A 17,523-nucleotide genomic window follows, 5' to 3' on the forward strand; every position below is an offset into this window, starting at 1 on the left:
TTCATAAAATTAAATGAAAAAGGCTTGAGTCTCTTTTCACACTGGGTTTATATCAATGGAACATTTTGTCTTCCATTAAGTTATTCCTGACCTACAACAGTGCATGTGAGAGGAAAATTGGGGACCATAGAGTTTAAGATCCCAAACTAGTGATTTGCATTGACTTAAATTTTATACCAACATTTGAAAAATAATCTTTTGTAAATCAGCTCCCCCTGGCAAAGACTTGGGGTTCAAGTTTGTGTCCCAGCGTTAAGACCACTAATGTCCCAAACACTAAAAATGTTCTTCTCTGTGTTTACTGGTATATCACCTTTTAGGGGTTTACACGTTCTCTTGTAGCGTCGGAAATACACTGGAACAGATGGTTGTTACTCTGCACACCTTGTGATTTGTGCACAAAACTGTTGTCTTTCCCACCTTTCTGAGCTCTGTAGTGAGGTCTCACATTACTAAGACCTAATAGCTTTTATAAAATATACTGCAGATCATTTACTAGTGCATGATGAAGTGTTGTCATCCATTTCAACTGTTGATTTCACTTGCTATTTCACAACATTCAGTTTCCCAGTCATTAATGAGAAGTGGTGAAAATGTTACTGTACTTAGACTCAGATTTCTTGATAACCAACTTGTCTCATTGCCAATAAAAATCGGACTCTCTTAAGGATAAGAGGTTGTAGCTGTGCACCAGAGGCATCTCTGTCTGGCCCTTCATTTGTAAACTCATAAAATGTCACTTTTTGCTCTAGATCCAGTGTTGATTTCAGGCATCCCACATGCATCTGTTGCATTGGAGGAGTAGGCACACAGGTAGTGGGTTTTTCAATTACAGGTGGATGACAGGTAGTGCATATAGTATCTAATGCAGCCAAATTTCTACTAGAGGGCTTTACAAAACTGATCTATGTAGGGTTTACACAAGGTAGAAAGTGCTAACGACACTATGTTGGAAAGAAGGTATAACACATATGCACAATTTGTGATATGACTCGGATCACGTATACACAGCTTCTCTGATAAGCTAGAGACTTAGTGGGGAATGAGGATACCACTGTCTGTAGCAGAAGAAACTGGAAATCTTTATTTGTCTAAAGTTATGTCTCTTTAACTAGAGTATCATTTTTATTGTGCTTTGGGCTAGAAACTGGTCAGCTGCTGTGTGACCTCATGCCTGGCTGAACATTACACTAGCGAGTCTTTGTGAGGTCATGGGGCATACAAAGCATTTAGTTTTTCTTACTGTTGAGCTGTTTGATTAGAGACAGATGCCACTACTGAAGTATGCAAAGAGCACAGTGTGTTACAGCAATATACAATACATGCAATCATTTCCCTCAAAGAACTGAGACATATATAACGGACCAAGGCCTTGATCCCGTCCCACTGAACTCAATGGACGTTTAACTACTGGTCTCAGTGGGACAAGGTTCGGGTTTCTTCCGAGGTAAGTACGTTACAGCTTTTTGATGTAAAATAGTTATTTAATTTACTGAATTGTACACAACTGGAAGGAGTGGGAACAAGAGCAGGATAGAGGAGGGCATAATTGCAAGCCTGATGGTGCTGCTCTCTTGCATTGCCAATACTGATAACACGAGAGAGAACAGGAAGGAGAGATGCAAGAGCAGCGCTATTTCCAAAACTCTGGCTACAGTGATGAAAAGGAGGGTAATGAAATATTTGGGGTCCAAATACAAGGAATGAAACCCAAAGGAAAAACTGCAGTGGGCTTACATTTGTAGAGTACACAATCATCCTACACTTACTGGACTGGAAGGCTAAAACCTTTTGACACATGAGCCTAAATTGAGATAGTTCAATCCTTATTTAGGCATCTAAATAAAAATGGCCTGATTTTCAGCTCTCCTGGTCTTGAATGGAGTGATTGGATTTACACCAGTGTAAACTATGTCAGAATCTGGCCCTGTGATGTGACACGACACTCCTCATTGTTGATGGTGCCTACTGGACACCTTTCAAAGGCAGATAGCAGAGAAACATGGTGGCATGCCCGGCCAGGCAGTACTGGAGACAGTTCAGAGCTGCTGCCAGGGAACTGTTTAAAATGTAAATGAGGTGCCCCATGAGGACCATGATAAGAGCAAAGCAATGGCACAATATCCCCAAGCCCATCGAAATCCAGTCACAGTTGGGATCTCTTTCCCTTAGTCTCCTTTAGAAATCCCAGCCTGAGCATTCTGGGGTAGGGTTAATCTTTTTACTGTGCGCCTGTATTTTCCCAGAAGGAAATGAAATTTATTGGGAACAGAGACTTGCTTCACTCAGGCCCTGGTCCCTAATCCAGTGAAATCAGTGGAAAGACTTTCATACCCCTATGTGGGTACCAGATTGGGCCCTCACCTCTATCTTACGCTTTTCTGAATCTCCTATCACTTTAGTGTCTAATACTTTTAAAATTTTGGGTTTGGCTAAACAGGGGCACTCACTGAATTAAACTAAAGCAAATTAAGGTCACTTTATTTCTGAATGAGAACTTTCACACATGGGTGTTAATGCACTTTAACTAATGCAATTTAACATTACAACTTTAGTTAATTTGGCTTTATTTTCCTGAGTGTCCCCTGTGTAGACATGTTCTTTGGAGCTCCCTGCAAGAGGCAAATATCTGTTGTTTAATTACATGGCTCAGTGCTTAATGTTTCTGCTGTATCCAGACATGTTGCCATACACCCAAAGGGCCAAATTATGATGTCCTTACTCCTGATATAGGGTGCTATTCAGAAAGAGTAGTCCCAGTGAAATCAAAGGAGCTACTTATAAAGTATGTTCCTGTGACACTGCCCCCCATATTCACCATAGTGGTATGATTGTGTTATGATTACGACATAATTATGATGCATCTTGTACAAAATATGTCGTGTGTCTCAATGGAAAAGTTCTGATTTGCTGAAGATGATTACCCTATTTGTATGCATGTATCATTTTTGTATCTGAAGTTATAAATATTGACTATGCATCTGTATTTCAAATGTGTTTGCTCCTGGGTCACACCCACAAAGTTCGTTTACATCCATCTAGCCAGCACATTGTGAAGGGGTTATCCAAGGTAATGGCTCATCAGCAAAGACAACGAGCCATGGGAAAAGCTTATCCTCACCTGATGATCTTTCCTGTGGACACTTCAGCCAAAATATAGGTAATGGCTGCCATGACTCTTCAAAGCGTGCAAGGGCATGTGTCTAGATCAGGTGACACTGGACTCCATTTTAGTGCCTGAATTTTTCCATAAACTGTGTTGGGGACTTGGCTTGAAACAAAGAAGTTCCCTCTATATGGAAGAAACTATAAAAGAGGGAAGCGACATCACCGAGGAGCCTCATTCCCCCTACAACACAGCACCTGAAACCACCTTAGGAACAAAGACTGAATGGGGGAAGTGGGGTCCCAGGCAGGAAAGAAGGAAACCTGCCTGTGTACGGAAGCTTGGTTGACTGTTTGTACTATCTAACAGGGTGAGACATTGCTTGATTCAAATCCTATCCAGTTTAGAGAACTTAGATTGCTTTTTGTTTTATTTCTTATGGTAATCTACTTTGAGCTGTACCTTGTTACTTATAATCATTTAAAATTTATCTTTCCATAGTTAATACATTTGTTTTCTATTTTTTACCTAAAACAGTGTGTTGTTTAAAGTGTAAAGGGAAATCTGCTGAGGACCAGTGGCTGATGCATTGTCCTCTCCACATTGAGGGAGGGGCGGACTGGGTAATAATCTTTACTGGTCAGGCTTTTGACCAGAGCAAGACGGTACCGCTCTGGTGTCCTAGGCTGTGGAGCTGGGTGTGTCCCTGCTTGTGTAAAGGTTTGTGTGAGTACAGGACCAAGAGCGGTCTGCAGCTTGTCACAGCAGTACAGTGTTGAGAGGGAGCCCAGGCTAGTGAGACAGAGGGCTCAGTGATACCCCGGTTCCAGGTTGTACCCTAGGGGGCGTTGGGGGGAGCGGGGAACCCGTCACAGTTACCCTTACTTGCATTCAGTAGTATCACAATCTAGACCAAAGTACCTGCAATAATGCTGGGGTACTGCTGTTGGAGCATGAATAAAGGTATGTTAGTATCCGTTGCTACACTGTACTCTGTTTCAGATACTGCCTGTTAATGATTCTTTCCACAGCCCACTAGTAAGACAATTAACCTATGCCAAGAACGTTGCAACATTTTAGGTAAAGATGAAGAGGTATCATTTTGTTCCTTAACTTGGAATGGGTCTGTTGTAATCTCCTCCTCAATGACTTTTGGATTATATTTAACAATGTTTCTTGTCATCCTACTTTTTTTACAGGCCTCATTGATCCAAGCCAGTTTGTATTGATCGCTTTGAACTAATTAAAATATCCTGATCTTTTTCTCCCAGGCTGAGCAGGGCAGTTTCTGTGCGCAGTTTCTTTGGAGGAAACACAATGGAAAGGCGCAGTGGAAGACTGGCCAGCCTTCAAAAGCAGAAGCCCAATATATACCGAGAAACAGGGGTGAGGAGGTATGAGGGAGCCTTGTGGTTGTCAGCATATGTTGGTTTTTAAGAACTGTATTAGAAAATACTTCAGTATATCCACTCTGTATTTCAGTCCATGCTATTGCTATTAGTGGTCTTGCAGATGCTGTACAACCAGTCTCTATAAACTATACAGGTCTGATTTATAGTGCAGTGACACACCAAATGTGCTCAGCACTATACAGACACACGTAGGAAGAGATGGTCCTTGCCAGCCAGAGAGTACAACCTGTAAAGACAGGGTGCAGAGAAGGGGAAAGGAGATGCAATGTACAAGAGGAGTCACTGGCATTCAACTTGCTGTGACCCTGATTTTTATAGGATTTGAAACTATTTAAATTTTTCTTCTCTTGCCCATCCACGAGAAGGTATTTCCTTCTTTCCTATCCCCACCGACTCTAGTGTCATGAACCTAACATTTTAAAGACAGTCTGGTGGGTACAGATAGGGTGGGGGAAGAGGCCAAATGATTATTTTCCTGTTGGTACTGGAACCCATAACCTCTGACATAGTTAGTCAAGGGCTATAGTGCTAAACCATTCAGCCAGCTAACCTAGGATGTGATACTTAGATCTCTTGCTTTTTGTGTAGAATATAATCACACACTGAATAACAGAGTGATATAATGAGGTCTCATATAACGAGGACTTCATTATGCTTACAAAATACATTTACAAGTACGGTATATCATGAATTATCCTAAGTAAAACTACCCAGTTTAGCTAAATAAAAAAAAATGAATTATAGAAAGATAGCCCTTGTCAACAGTTAGTAAAGAATGCTAGCTGAGATAACCACAGATTTTTCCCTTGTACCAATAGCAACCATTGGCAAATGTTAACTTCCTAATGGATTCTACTATAAATACACTTACGATGCATTATCCTTGTTTTTGTTCATATACAGGACCCGCTCGTTTGGAAACGTCCTGAAAGTCATTAGTAAAATTCTGTTGCATTTGCAGTACCCAGACAGAGCTATGGAGTTGATACTCATAGCTGCCAAAGGGGCAATGTTTAAAATTTTAATCTTGTTTTGCTTTTAGATCATTTTACTGTAATGTTTTCTGTGTTCCCTAGATCCCTAAAGGAGCATTGCTGATATGGCGGTGATGCTGTCTAAGGCAAAACAACATAAGTTTTAAGTGTGAGCACTGTGTAGAAACTGAAATGAGCTCCTCTTTGCAGGGGTTCTATCCCATTTCCCTGGGGTTTGAAGACACTTTTGAATGTAGCAAAAAGGAATCTGATAACTTCCCTAAACCTGTTTGACAAGGGTTCTACATTTATTTTGCAGTGGTTGCTATTAAAAAGTCATCATTTCCTGGGTTACTATAAGGTGGTACCAGAGATACCACTGTTTTAATGCTTAAACTAGGAATTAGCCATTGTATCTCAGATACTCCTGCCAATGATAATCACTGCCAGTTGGCTTGAAGGCTTTTTATTTGGTAGCACAAAAACTACCAGTGAGCCAGACCAATGTGGACATCCCATTATGATAAATGGAAAACTAGCATGCACCTGAAATTCTGGGCAGTAAAGAAGATTTTTACTAGCTGGGATAGCCCTAGAACTTCTGTAGCAAGGTAAATCGATTCTGGAACATTCAGCAACAGTCTACTGTCTACATGGGATCTCAGTGCCATGTCTTCCTTAAGAGAATTCCCCTTGAGGAGTGGGCATGGATAAAGGGTCACGACCTTTAATGAGGGGAAATGCAAAGTTTTTCACTGGATACCACATAGTCTTCACTTTCCTTGGAGAGGGTCCCTGTCATCATGGTCTCCTCTCTTCCTTAGGGTTTTCAAAAGACCGTACAGGAGTAAGCACTCTTCTAGTGCCACCCGATTGAAACAAGACTGCAGCCCTGAGCAGGACCGTTGTCCACACAGCGACAGTGATGCAGAAGACTCAACAGAGCAGCCTACCTGCAGTTAGTTTGTACATCTCTCTGTCTTTCTCCTATGGCAAAGGTGTTGTGCCGATGAAAGGCATGTATAACCTGAAGTGGCATTGAGATGCTTGGAGGTTCCCCGTTAAATTGTCAGGCTCCCTGGCTCTGCCAAGGATCAGGTGGCCACAAAATGGCTGCAACTGCATCCTCACCTCAATCTAACTCAGGTGTAGAAGAACTGGTTTCCAGGATCTGTCCCATTACATTGTGCATTTAGCAAAACGATGGGCCATAAGTAAGATAGCAGGCCAGATATGCCAGTGCTACCTATTCCTCTGGCTATAATGTAGAAGAGAGACCAAGAAAATACAGGGATGGAGAAAGTATCTCCTGTTTGAAATGGAGGCTGAATTAATGAAGTGATGTTACTATGATAAGTGCAGACGGAAGCAGGGAAACAGCCTCATCAGCCAATATTCTCTTCAAAGCAGCACCTTGGTAGGCACTAATGCCAGGGCCATGATGTGTCAGAACCAGGGACAGATCTTGTGAAGTATGTTGACAAATGGATTTGTTTCTTTGTTAGTGGCCCTGGCAGCTATAAAATCTGTACAGCATGCAAGGGTGTGACTATTGGATACAAACAAAAGCCCTTTCAAATGGAACATGCCCTGCTTTGGAAACCTGTTTCTGGCTAGCTCTAAATACATCTCAGGGGTGTAGAGTGGGGTCAGAGTTTGTAATCTTTCACATGGCTTCTTGGATTTTATGTCCAGTAATAGAGCAACCCCAGGCACCTTGGCATTTCTTCTCCCTGGATTTTCCAGCTGTTATTAATTATTTTTATTACCGTTACTTATTTACTCGCACCCCAAGTGTGCTAGGCACCTCAGAGTGACGAATGATAGCACGAGGACCCTGCTGCAAAGGGATTTTCAGTCTAAATTCCTGCCTCCCTTCATTAGTGTTACTGAAGTGACATTTATCTAATTGACAGGTACAGAGCTGCATGAAGGAAGCAGCTGCTCCAGCAAATGTCTTCCTGAAACCAGCACGTTGGTAGACACCACCAACACTCCCCCTGTGTTGCACAACCAAGGGCAGATCCCGTTAGGTATGTTGGAGTAGATGGATCATAGGTCAGTTCCAATAGAGTATTTCTTGTTTCAAGGGGACCGTCACAAAATCACTGACTATTAAGGATTTCAGAGTTAACCGGTCTGAGGGTACATCTACACTACAGGGGGGAGTCGATTTAAGATACGCAAATTCAGCTACGTGAATAGCGTAGCTAAATTCGACGTATCGCAGCCGACTTACCCCGTTGTGAGGACGGTGGCAAAATCGACTTCTGCGGCTTTCTGTCGGCGGCGCTTACTACCACCTCCGCTGGTGGAGTAGGAGCGCCGATTTGGGGATCGTTTGTCGCGTCCCAACGGGACGCGATAAATCGATCCCCGAGAGGTCGATTTCTACCCGCCGATTCAGGCGGGTAGTATAGACCTAGCCTGAGAAGTAAAGCTTCAATATTAAACCTACTGGCTTCCTTTAGAAGCTGTATTTCTCCCTACCCTCTTCATAGCCTTGCTGTAACACCCTCACACTGTCCTTCCCTTATAACAGCAAGGAAGCAAGGAATAATAGCTACCCCTTGTTTCTGGCTGCATCTGTCCCATTACCAACATGACAATCTGCTCTGCAGCCATTAAGGCAACTGGATGCTGAGATTCTGTTCTGCACTCTTCTGTTCAGATACTACTGTGCAACCACTAGCCACCGTGAAATCCATTCTTCCAGCCCCAGCTACCAGATCAAAGCCAAAAGAATCCCCGGGCTCTTCACTGATGCCAGGGATGAGTCTCCTGCACCAAAGCAAGTGTCATAGTGTTCTGCAGGATCACTCTGATTACAGTCTTCTATTGCTGGCCCAGTTCTAATGACAAAGATGAATAAAGAATGCATTGCACCAATTTCCATGTGGGACTGTTTTTCCCCCCCAGAGGAGCAGTCCAGGCGAGTGATGAAGATGGTTGCTTTTCTGGCAATAATATTCCTGTTGGGCATCTTTTCTGGTGAGTGCATGAAAGGATTTGAGGTCAGGGTTAAACTTTCTTGCTATGCTCAGAATTCCTCTTATCTGTCAAGGAATTGTTTTAGTTTCATGCCAAAACCTGGCCCATGGCTAAGGCCATTTAAAACTGGAGTCCTTTGGGTCCTCACCTTTCAAAATATTTTTATTATATTGGATTTGGTGCTGATGAAAGACCTGGAAAATGAACTCTCCCTTCTTCCGCCTCACGCACAGGGAAAGTAGAGTCAGCAGCTGTAACGTAGATTGTCCTTTCAAAAGGCCTTACTCCCTACCCAAAAGAACTGCCTCTGTAAGTGAGAGGGTACTTTAGTCTCCTGGGCCAGTTCAGTTCTTGGCTCCTCGCTGAGAGTGCTATTTGTGATGTCAATGGTTATCCATTAGAAGCTAGCCTATCATCGAATAGCTGATAGGTGGTAATGATTTTGGGTCCTTGCTAGACCAAACCTAGATGTAAATGAGCAAACTAGTAATGAAAGACTCTCATAATCCCACTGCCAATCCAGTTCTCTTTCCTTCTTCCGTAAATCTTGTATCTGACTTATGAGGGGCAGCGGTGAAACTTCTGTCCTCTGTCAGAGGAGCACAATGGGCCATTTATCCTGGAAAGAAGAGACTCTGAGAAGGACTCAGGTGCAGGGCTGGCTCCAGCATTTCTGCCGCCCCAAGCAAAAAAAAAAAAAAAAAAAAAGCCGTGATCGCAATCGGCGGCGGCAATTGGGAAAAAAAAGAAAAAAGCCGCGATTGACAGCAGCAGGTCCTTCGCTCCTAGACGGAGTGAGGGACCTGCTGCCCCCAAATTGCCGCAGGTGCCGCCCCTCTCCCTTGGCCGCCCCAAGCACCTGCTTGTTAAGCTGGTTCCTGGAGCCGGCCCTGCTCAGGTGTCATGGTGGATAACCAACTGAACACGAGTGCATAGTGTAACGCTTTGGCTAAAAAAGCAAACACAATCCTAGGATTTATAAACAGAGAATATGACACTACCTCTATATACAGCATTGATGAGACCATTACTGGAATACTGTGCCTAATTCTGATGTCCACACTTCAAAAAGGTTATGGGAAAAGGTTCAGAAAAGAGCTTTAAGCATGATTCAGGGTTTAGAAACCCTGCTTTTCAATGTGGGATTTAGGAATCTCAATCTATTTATCTTATCAAAAGTGAAGGGTTAAGAGGTGACTTGGTCACCGTCTGTAAGTGCAATCATAGGGAAAAGATTTCTGAGACTAGAAGGCTCTTTAATTTAGCAGACAAAGACATAACGAGATCCAGTAGCTGGAAGCTGAAGCCAGATAAGCTAGAAATAAGGCACAGATTTTTAACAGTGAGGGTCATCAATCACTGGAACAATTTGTCAAGGGCTGTTTTGTCATATCCATCACTCGAGGTCTTTAAATCAAGACTGGATGCCTTTCTAAAAAAATACGCTGTCGCTCAGCCACAAGATAAGAGCTTAATGACTGGATGAAATTCTATGGCATATGCTTATGCAGGGCTAGATGATCAGAATAGTTCCTTCTGGATTTAGGAACTATGAATGTTCCCCTTCAGGTCAACATCATCCCAAAAGTACCTGGGCTGGGCAGCTCTGGCATTTAGGGGTTGCTGTTATTTGAGGAGTCTTCCTCCCTCCTTTTCCAGGAAAGCAAAAAAACCTGTCAGCTAAAATGTGCGTGTATTCAACTTTTCAGGGCACTTTTATCAATCTAAACCAAAAAGAATTTACATTCTTTGTGTTGTGATGATGTTTAGAAAGTGAACAGTGCTATGTACAGTTATATAATCCTGCACCATATATATATATACAGCTGCTGATGCATGCAGAAAACTGTTAACCTAGCTATTTCCTCTCTAGCATTTGTGCCTGGCTTTCGCTTGCCCTCTGAGACCTGCAAGCAGCTGATGCAGTTGAAGCTCAGGTAAAAAGGATTCTTTGAAGTGAGCTTTGCTCACCATAATCTCGGGTTACATAGAAAAGGGTGAAGCACCGACGTGGTTACTACAGTCCCAGGAGCTCTGACTGGTCTCCTGGCAGCTTGTGCTGTGGTGGGGTTGACACAACAGACCCTAGTTCAAGTTTCTCTTCTGAATTCTCAAATGTGTAACCTGTGGTGTGTGGGCTGGAAGCTTTGCAGTGTGGGAGCTGTATGTACTGGCTGAGATCTGGGGGAGGTGAGCTCTAGCTAAGTCCAGTTCTCTTTTCTTCTCTTCTCTTCTCATGTTGCTTGGCCCAGGAAGAGTCTCCCTTTGGCTCACCTGGTACAGTTGCTGCCTTGAGAGACCATCAGCTTCCTGCTTCAAGGCCTGGTTGTGGTAACATGCAGGATGTGCTCCACACGTAGGGGAAAGGGAAGTACTAACGCGCCTATGGGAAAGGGAAACTCTATCACATTCTGCTGCCTGCCCTTGGAGCACACTGAGGTCATTACCCTAGTGCCCCTTACTTCAGGGACCAGAATGAGAGCCCTGGAGAAAGCACCCTCCCAGGAGGCAGCTCTTCCCATAAGTCTACATTGAAGAAAATGGCCTGGAGAGGGGCAGAGAGGTGTGGAAGGCCTGAACTCCTGACCTTTGTGGCTCACCTTCTCTCTCTGTTTCCACCTATGTGCTAAGGCGTCTCCTTTCTGCCCCCTCTCTGTGCCACTGGTGGGGGTAGCTTGCGTACACACTGTGTGACAGCTTAGTCTGAAATAGCATTTCCTGATGTCTGTTTATAAAGACACCAGAATGAGATTCTTCAGCAACACCTTCAGCGGGAAATTGATGACTTCCGAGGGCAGATCGCTGAGCTGCAGATCCAAGTAGCGACTCTAGCAAAGACCCACAGACAGCACTGTTGGAGGACAAAGAAAGTGAGGACCAGACCGTGTGTAGTTGCTTTTTATTTTAGTCTTAGAAAATGGATCTAAAGTCCAGGTGGGTAATACGTTTATATGGCTTTGAGGGCCTTTCAGGCACGTGGAAACTGTCTGGGGACAGTCGTGGCCCATTCGTGTCAGCCCAAATGCCACTGCTTTGAGCTTCTTTGTATTAGTGTCATAACTTCACCTCCTGCTACACGATGACTTTCTTCTACATTACATTTACTTTAAAAGTGAAGGTACCAAACTCACACATTCCTCTAGAAAGCAATCAGATTGCGAGGGCTTTTTTGAGCCATCCTATAGAATTGAATAGTAAAGGATAGCCCTGCTACTGAATTTTGTAGGGGGCTCAAACAAAACAATAGAAAGGGAATAACTTTCTATGAAATGTTATAGGTTTTTAGAATAACTTCTATAGAACCATATTGATTTAATCTTGGTTAAATTCTAGAGGGCTTTTGCAAGCGGGCAGGTCCTGGAGGCTGGAGTCCTATTTATCCACAGAGGAGGAATAGCCTGGGCAATGACAGTGCTATCAATTCCCACACCTTTCATCTCTCCCTTCTATTGGAGAACACGTCTGTGTTGGACAGAGGAGTCCAGTTCATGTGACTCATTCAGTCCTGTTTGTTGTTGTTAATTAGGAATCATGTTTGTTATGATGGTGCCTTAGGGCCTCCCAAGATAGGGCCCCATGGTGCTAGGTTCTATACAAACAGAGTAGTATCAGTCTCTTCCTCCAAGAGTTTACATTATATATAGAGAAGACAGACACAATGTGGGGGGAGGGGGAGAGCACACAATCAGAGTGAATGATACAATGGTGGCAAACATGGTGATAGTGCCACATTGTGTTTTATTTTGTGGGAGGTGGGTTTAGTTAGGCTGAGATATGCTAAATGGGAAAACCAAGTAAAGGGAGAGGGGACATGGAAGGAAAAGGAGCTGGGGGGGGGAGGGCTGGGGTAAGAGGGACAGGAGTGGAGTGAAGCTGAGGTTAAGAGATTGAGGGAAGGGGAAGGAGGAGGTGGAACAAACAGCTGATCAACACAGGACAGAGAAAGTCCAATCCAAGGTCCAGCGCTTCACAAGGAGGCTAATTAGCACCAATTATGCTGATAGTCTAGGAGATCTGTCCACTAGGACTAAGGCAAAGAATCCTTTTATGAGGATGGCTGATGGATACCACATTTGTGCCGCAGTGTGTGGAATGCAGGCATCATTGCTGACTTGTTGAGCATAGACCCTGGAAAATAACTGTCTAAGCCCAGGTGGGATGTGTCCATTCAGGTACCTCTAGGTGTTGTTCTATGCAGTGTTCCCTCATTTGGTGTCTCCTTCACAGCATCCAGTAGGGTCAGTGGACAGTTGGGTACAGGGCAACAGTGACCGCATGCAGAGGGAGGACTTTGCTCTGAAATCATTGGGTAAGCCAAACTCAAGTACAATGGGCTCTCTACTCTTCCACAGTGAAAGATGCTCTTAATTGGGGGTGAATGGAAGATAAATGCTCAAGCCTAGTTCCTATTAGCAAGCCAAGAGTTATATCACAAGAATAGACTTCAAAGTCTATTCCCCGTATACACTAGGGAATTGCATATCTGTCTGGTGCACATATGCTACTGTCCAAATGCAACTTATTCTGGAGCTGTTCCTTATGTTTTCTGGTATGTCTGGATGTAAAATGTTCTCACACATGCTGTAATATCTGCAGGTGCCTCTGTTGTGAAATACAGCGAAAGCTACAAGACAGGTGCACATATCTGTATGTTTGGACTCTGCTGGGAATATTCACGATCTCCAGATGTGATTCTACAGGTAGGAATGCCATGAAACTGCACCTGTTGGTTCTCTTTTGGTGGCTTGATCCTCCCTTCCCCCACCACCTCAACCAGCCCTCACATGATATTGTGAAGGCAGAGTCCCCTGTCCAGTAAGAGACAAAACATAAGTCTCCAGCTGAACGAATTGACCCCTGCGGATTAGATCAGCTGTCTTCATTAGCAAGAGCAATGTGAGTGGAAGCAGGACCTGCTAAGAGATCTAAAAGGGGTGTCAGCTATCAGAGAGCCAAATGCAAAGCTAATGGCTGACATTTCAGATGAGGATATTCCTTTAAAAAACAAAGTTCTCAAGAGACCAGGCTCACAACTGTCTCAAGTTTGGGACACTAGAAAAAAGACAGAAACTACCTCTACCCACAGTTAAGAAGGGATGAGTCCTTCCAAACTGATGCTCTAGAAAGAGAGAGGCTTTTGTAATAGGGAAGCCAGTCTACTTTCCTATCCTAGAATATTGCTGTCGCACTGAATGTAGCATCTCCCTGTACAACTCTGGTACTTTGATGTCATTCCTAGTTGCCAAGGAAACAAAGAATTCTCAAACTGGGGTCTTGGAAGCAAGACAGAGGAGGAAGGAGGGAAGGGAAGAGCAGTTGAGGCCCTTTTCAAATATTTTGCTTTATAGGGATCAAAATAATTCTGAAATTTAAGCCCTAGACCAGCATTGAATCAAAACAGAGCCAGAATAATTTAGAAGAATATTTTACTTTGTTCCAAAACGAACACACACAAACAAATTCTGCATTTTTTAAAAAAATGTTAAAGTTGTTAAAGTGATAATATGGTGGCCTATCGTGTCAATTACAAAAGTCAATTGTTAAAAAGCAAGCTAATTTCTAATTTAGAGCATCATAAATCTTCTGCTGAGAAAACACATAGGGACACATTCTAATCCAGGACAAAGAAATGCATGGATATAACTTTGTTTAGAATAACTTTGTAGATGTAGCATAACAAGAAAAGTTTGTAAGACTGACATTATAAAATTATGCAGGCACACTTCCATTATTATGGGTATGAAATAAGGCTGTTGTGATGGAGTATATATTTCTTTATGTTTGATAAGAATGTGATAGTCATGTGGGCAGCAGTGTCCTTCACTATGCATTTCCTGGCTTATTAGATGATTACGTTTTGCGAAGTGATGGAACCTACATTATTGTTACTTAGCAACCTTAATGGGTTTTGTAAATGAAGTCTTTTGACTTGAGCACTGAGTTGGGTATCACTTATTTAAATAAATATTTTGTGTTCTATTTTGTGCAATTAAATGAGACTTTGTTTTAGATAAATGGATGAGTGGGCATCCATATTATTCAATGAAAGTAGTGAGTGACTGAGGTCAAGTTAACAATGGCCCTGGCACTGACCTGTCCCAACCAATTCACATTACACAAGAGATGCAGATTCAGTATAGTGGTTGAGTTAACCACAAATTTACAGGTACCACAGTCTACCTTTACTATGAAGGCTGGTAAAAAAGTATTGACAGTCATAGAAAATTAAGTATCAGACCTAAGAGCGGAACCCAAGTCTGAAATTGCCCCGGCCAAATCACTTAATGTCATTCTGCCTTGGTTAATCCCTCTGAGAATGTGGCCAATAATACTTAGTGCATTTCCATCTGCAGATCTCAAAGCAATTCACAAATCTGGATATGCATTATTATTATTCCCATTTTATAGTGGACCTATCTAGGTGCAGAGCATCTGAGGCAGTTTGTATGATAGTCTTTGGTGGGAGGAAAAGACATGGATCTACTCTCTTAGGTCCTGTCTGCACTAAGGAAATGGCTTTAAAAATTCTCAGCATTGCTAATAGTGGGTCAGGTTGTTCTGCTCTGATGCACCCAGAATAGGCAAACAATCAGCACAGAACTACTGTTCCTTCTTCCCGTCTGCAACCGTAGTCATAGACAGACCATGGCAGAGAATTGCAGTGGATGTTACTGGCCTCTCAATTGCACTACACACTATTGACTGTTATAGAATATTACTCATGTTATGCCCTTGAAATCATAATTTCACGAGGCATTAACAGAACTCATTTCTTGCCTAACCCCTTGACTCGCTATGTTTGACTTGCCAGAAAGCCTTCTTTCAGTTAATGGGATACCTTTCGTATCAAGAAAGTTTGAACACTTTCTGATGGGTATTAGTACAACACATTATTAATCAGCTGTGTACCATCCCCAAGGAAATAGGGTAGTGGAGAGACTGCATGGGAATCTGAAAAAGGAGGTTACAGATCTGTCTCATCTTACCGTTCCATTCCGCGGTTAGCGCGTAAAGCGAAAATCGAGTATAGCTAAAGCCCCATTGCCCGCACTACAGGTATAGTATTAAAACTGTTGTTTTTCTCTTTTTTTTTTGCTTTGTTTTTGTTTTTGCCAACCGCGTAAAGTTGAAATCGCGCATGTTAAATGTGCGTAAGATGCGACAGACCTGTACATGCATACTGGATACTGCATTAACTCATGCTTTATATGATATTCGGCGTAATCTCATAAAAGTGTTGGGGAAACCCCATTCTACTGGCTCTTCAGCCAGCTTCTGAGGACCAAGTTGTCTATGCTGATGGAAAAGATACAGCCCACCCTTTCACCATTCTTGAAGCTGACTTTTGAGATGAGGAAATATGAGTTTTCAACAAGTGTAACCATGCAAGATTCCAGGCATTCTATCCTGGACAAGCAGTGTCTGTTAGGCTAGGGTCTGGCAGCTTTTTTGATACTGATGATGTGGCTGCAGGGAGTGCGATGAGCACTTTTACCCTGGGGAGAACGTGGCGTTAATCACCAAGACGTACTGCCTGCTGCAAGGGGAACAGATTGGGCACATTTTCTGTGTATGATGATGTCATGTGGCCAATTGGAGAAGTTGTGCCACAGCAACAGTATCCACCCCTTGAAGTGCATCAGAGGCATAACCTAAGGCTGGTGCCTCTGCCCAGGTACTGCTGAACTTTTGGGGAGAAGGGAAGGAAATTGTGATGACTGGTGTGCGTGTCGCCTTCCTGCAGCCTGCTGCTTGTTCCTACTCCTGGATACTTCTCCCTGAACTCAATGGTTCTGTTCCTGGTTAAGGCTCTGTAGGTGTGGACAGCATTGGGTGTGTGCAGCTACTCAGGGCCTGCTGCTAAATATCTGCTGTTTGGACTGTTACCATGATTTGAGCTAAACAGTTCATGGTTATTACATGTTTTGATTGACTACCTACCTGCGTTTCTTGCTTCATTTGTGTGTGTGTGTGTGTGTGTGTGTGTGTGTGTGTGTGTGTGTGTGTGTGTGTGNTTGTGTGTGTGTGTGTGTGTGTGTGTGTGTGTGTGTGTGTGTGTGTGTGTGTGTGTGTGTGTGTGTGGGGTCCATCAATGGCATTTTCAACACCATCCCCTTGGCACTTCCAGAAAAGCTCTAATTGACCTGATATTAAAAATGCCAGCAGCCCATCTTCTCTCATTTGTGACCTTCACAACACAAAAAATCTTTCTGTTCCCCATTTTAATAGTTTGCGAGGGACATTGACAACCTGGAATTTCTTTGCCACCCGAATATTTTGCTCATGATATAGGATCATGTAGCTAGAGAGTCACAAACAGTCATGTCCGAAGGGACCACCAGATCATCTAGACATGTCTGAAATGCGACTCACTCTTTTATATTCTGTATGGGTTCCAGCGGGATAACACGCCAGGGAACTGCTGGGCCCTGCGTGGCTCTCGTGGCTATGTCGTGGTTAAATTATCCAGAGTCATCCATCCGCTTGCTGTCACGCTGGATCACATTGCCAAGGAAGACTCTCAGACGGAAGAGATATCCAGTGCCCCAAAGAACTTTGCCATCTATGTGAGTAACCTTCTTACCTTTGTATAGAGACTGACCTCTGCATGCTTGCTGCTCGCTCACATGTCAGAGCTGGTTGGTACGGAGGGCCGATCACACAATGGGATTTGTGGCACGCTGCAGTAGCCTTTGATCAGCATGTTGTTTGTCTCTGGCCCTGGAATTGTTGAAATTCCATCCCCTTCCTGCTTCTTCTTTTAGGGGCTGAAAGAAGGCTTTGGAGAGAAGGGAGGCGCCTTCTTAGGGGAGTTTGTCTATGATCAGGAAGGATTCCCTGTCCAAACATTCAAGCTGGAGGTATGCGTTGGAGTTGAAACTGGAAGAATGTATTGCTTCATTTGATCCAACCATGATGCAGAAAAATATTTGTCATGGTGACAGGGCTAGCAGCCCCTCAGTCCCCTCTCTGGTCTCTCTCTGGTGTCAGGCCTTGTTCCTTTACCAATCCCAGTTTGTAATTATCCCATGCTATAGTA

At 43.3% G+C, this 17,523-nt stretch overlaps 1 long non-coding RNA gene across 1 annotated transcript; it reads left to right on the forward strand.

Annotated features, from left to right (window-relative positions):
- The first annotated feature begins 13,129 nt into the window (after positions 1-13,129).
- LOC117884621 lies at positions 13,130-17,310 on the forward strand. Its single transcript, XR_004647606.1, has 3 exons — positions 13,130-13,183; positions 16,883-17,050; positions 17,249-17,310. It is a non-coding gene; the product is annotated as an uncharacterized LOC117884621 (long non-coding RNA).
- The last annotated feature ends 213 nt before the right edge of the window (positions 17,311-17,523 follow it).

Source organism: Trachemys scripta, chromosome 11 (genome assembly GCF_013100865.1).
Source record: "Trachemys scripta elegans isolate TJP31775 chromosome 11, CAS_Tse_1.0, whole genome shotgun sequence".
In the NCBI taxonomy this organism is placed as follows: Eukaryota; Metazoa; Chordata; order Testudines; family Emydidae; genus Trachemys; species Trachemys scripta.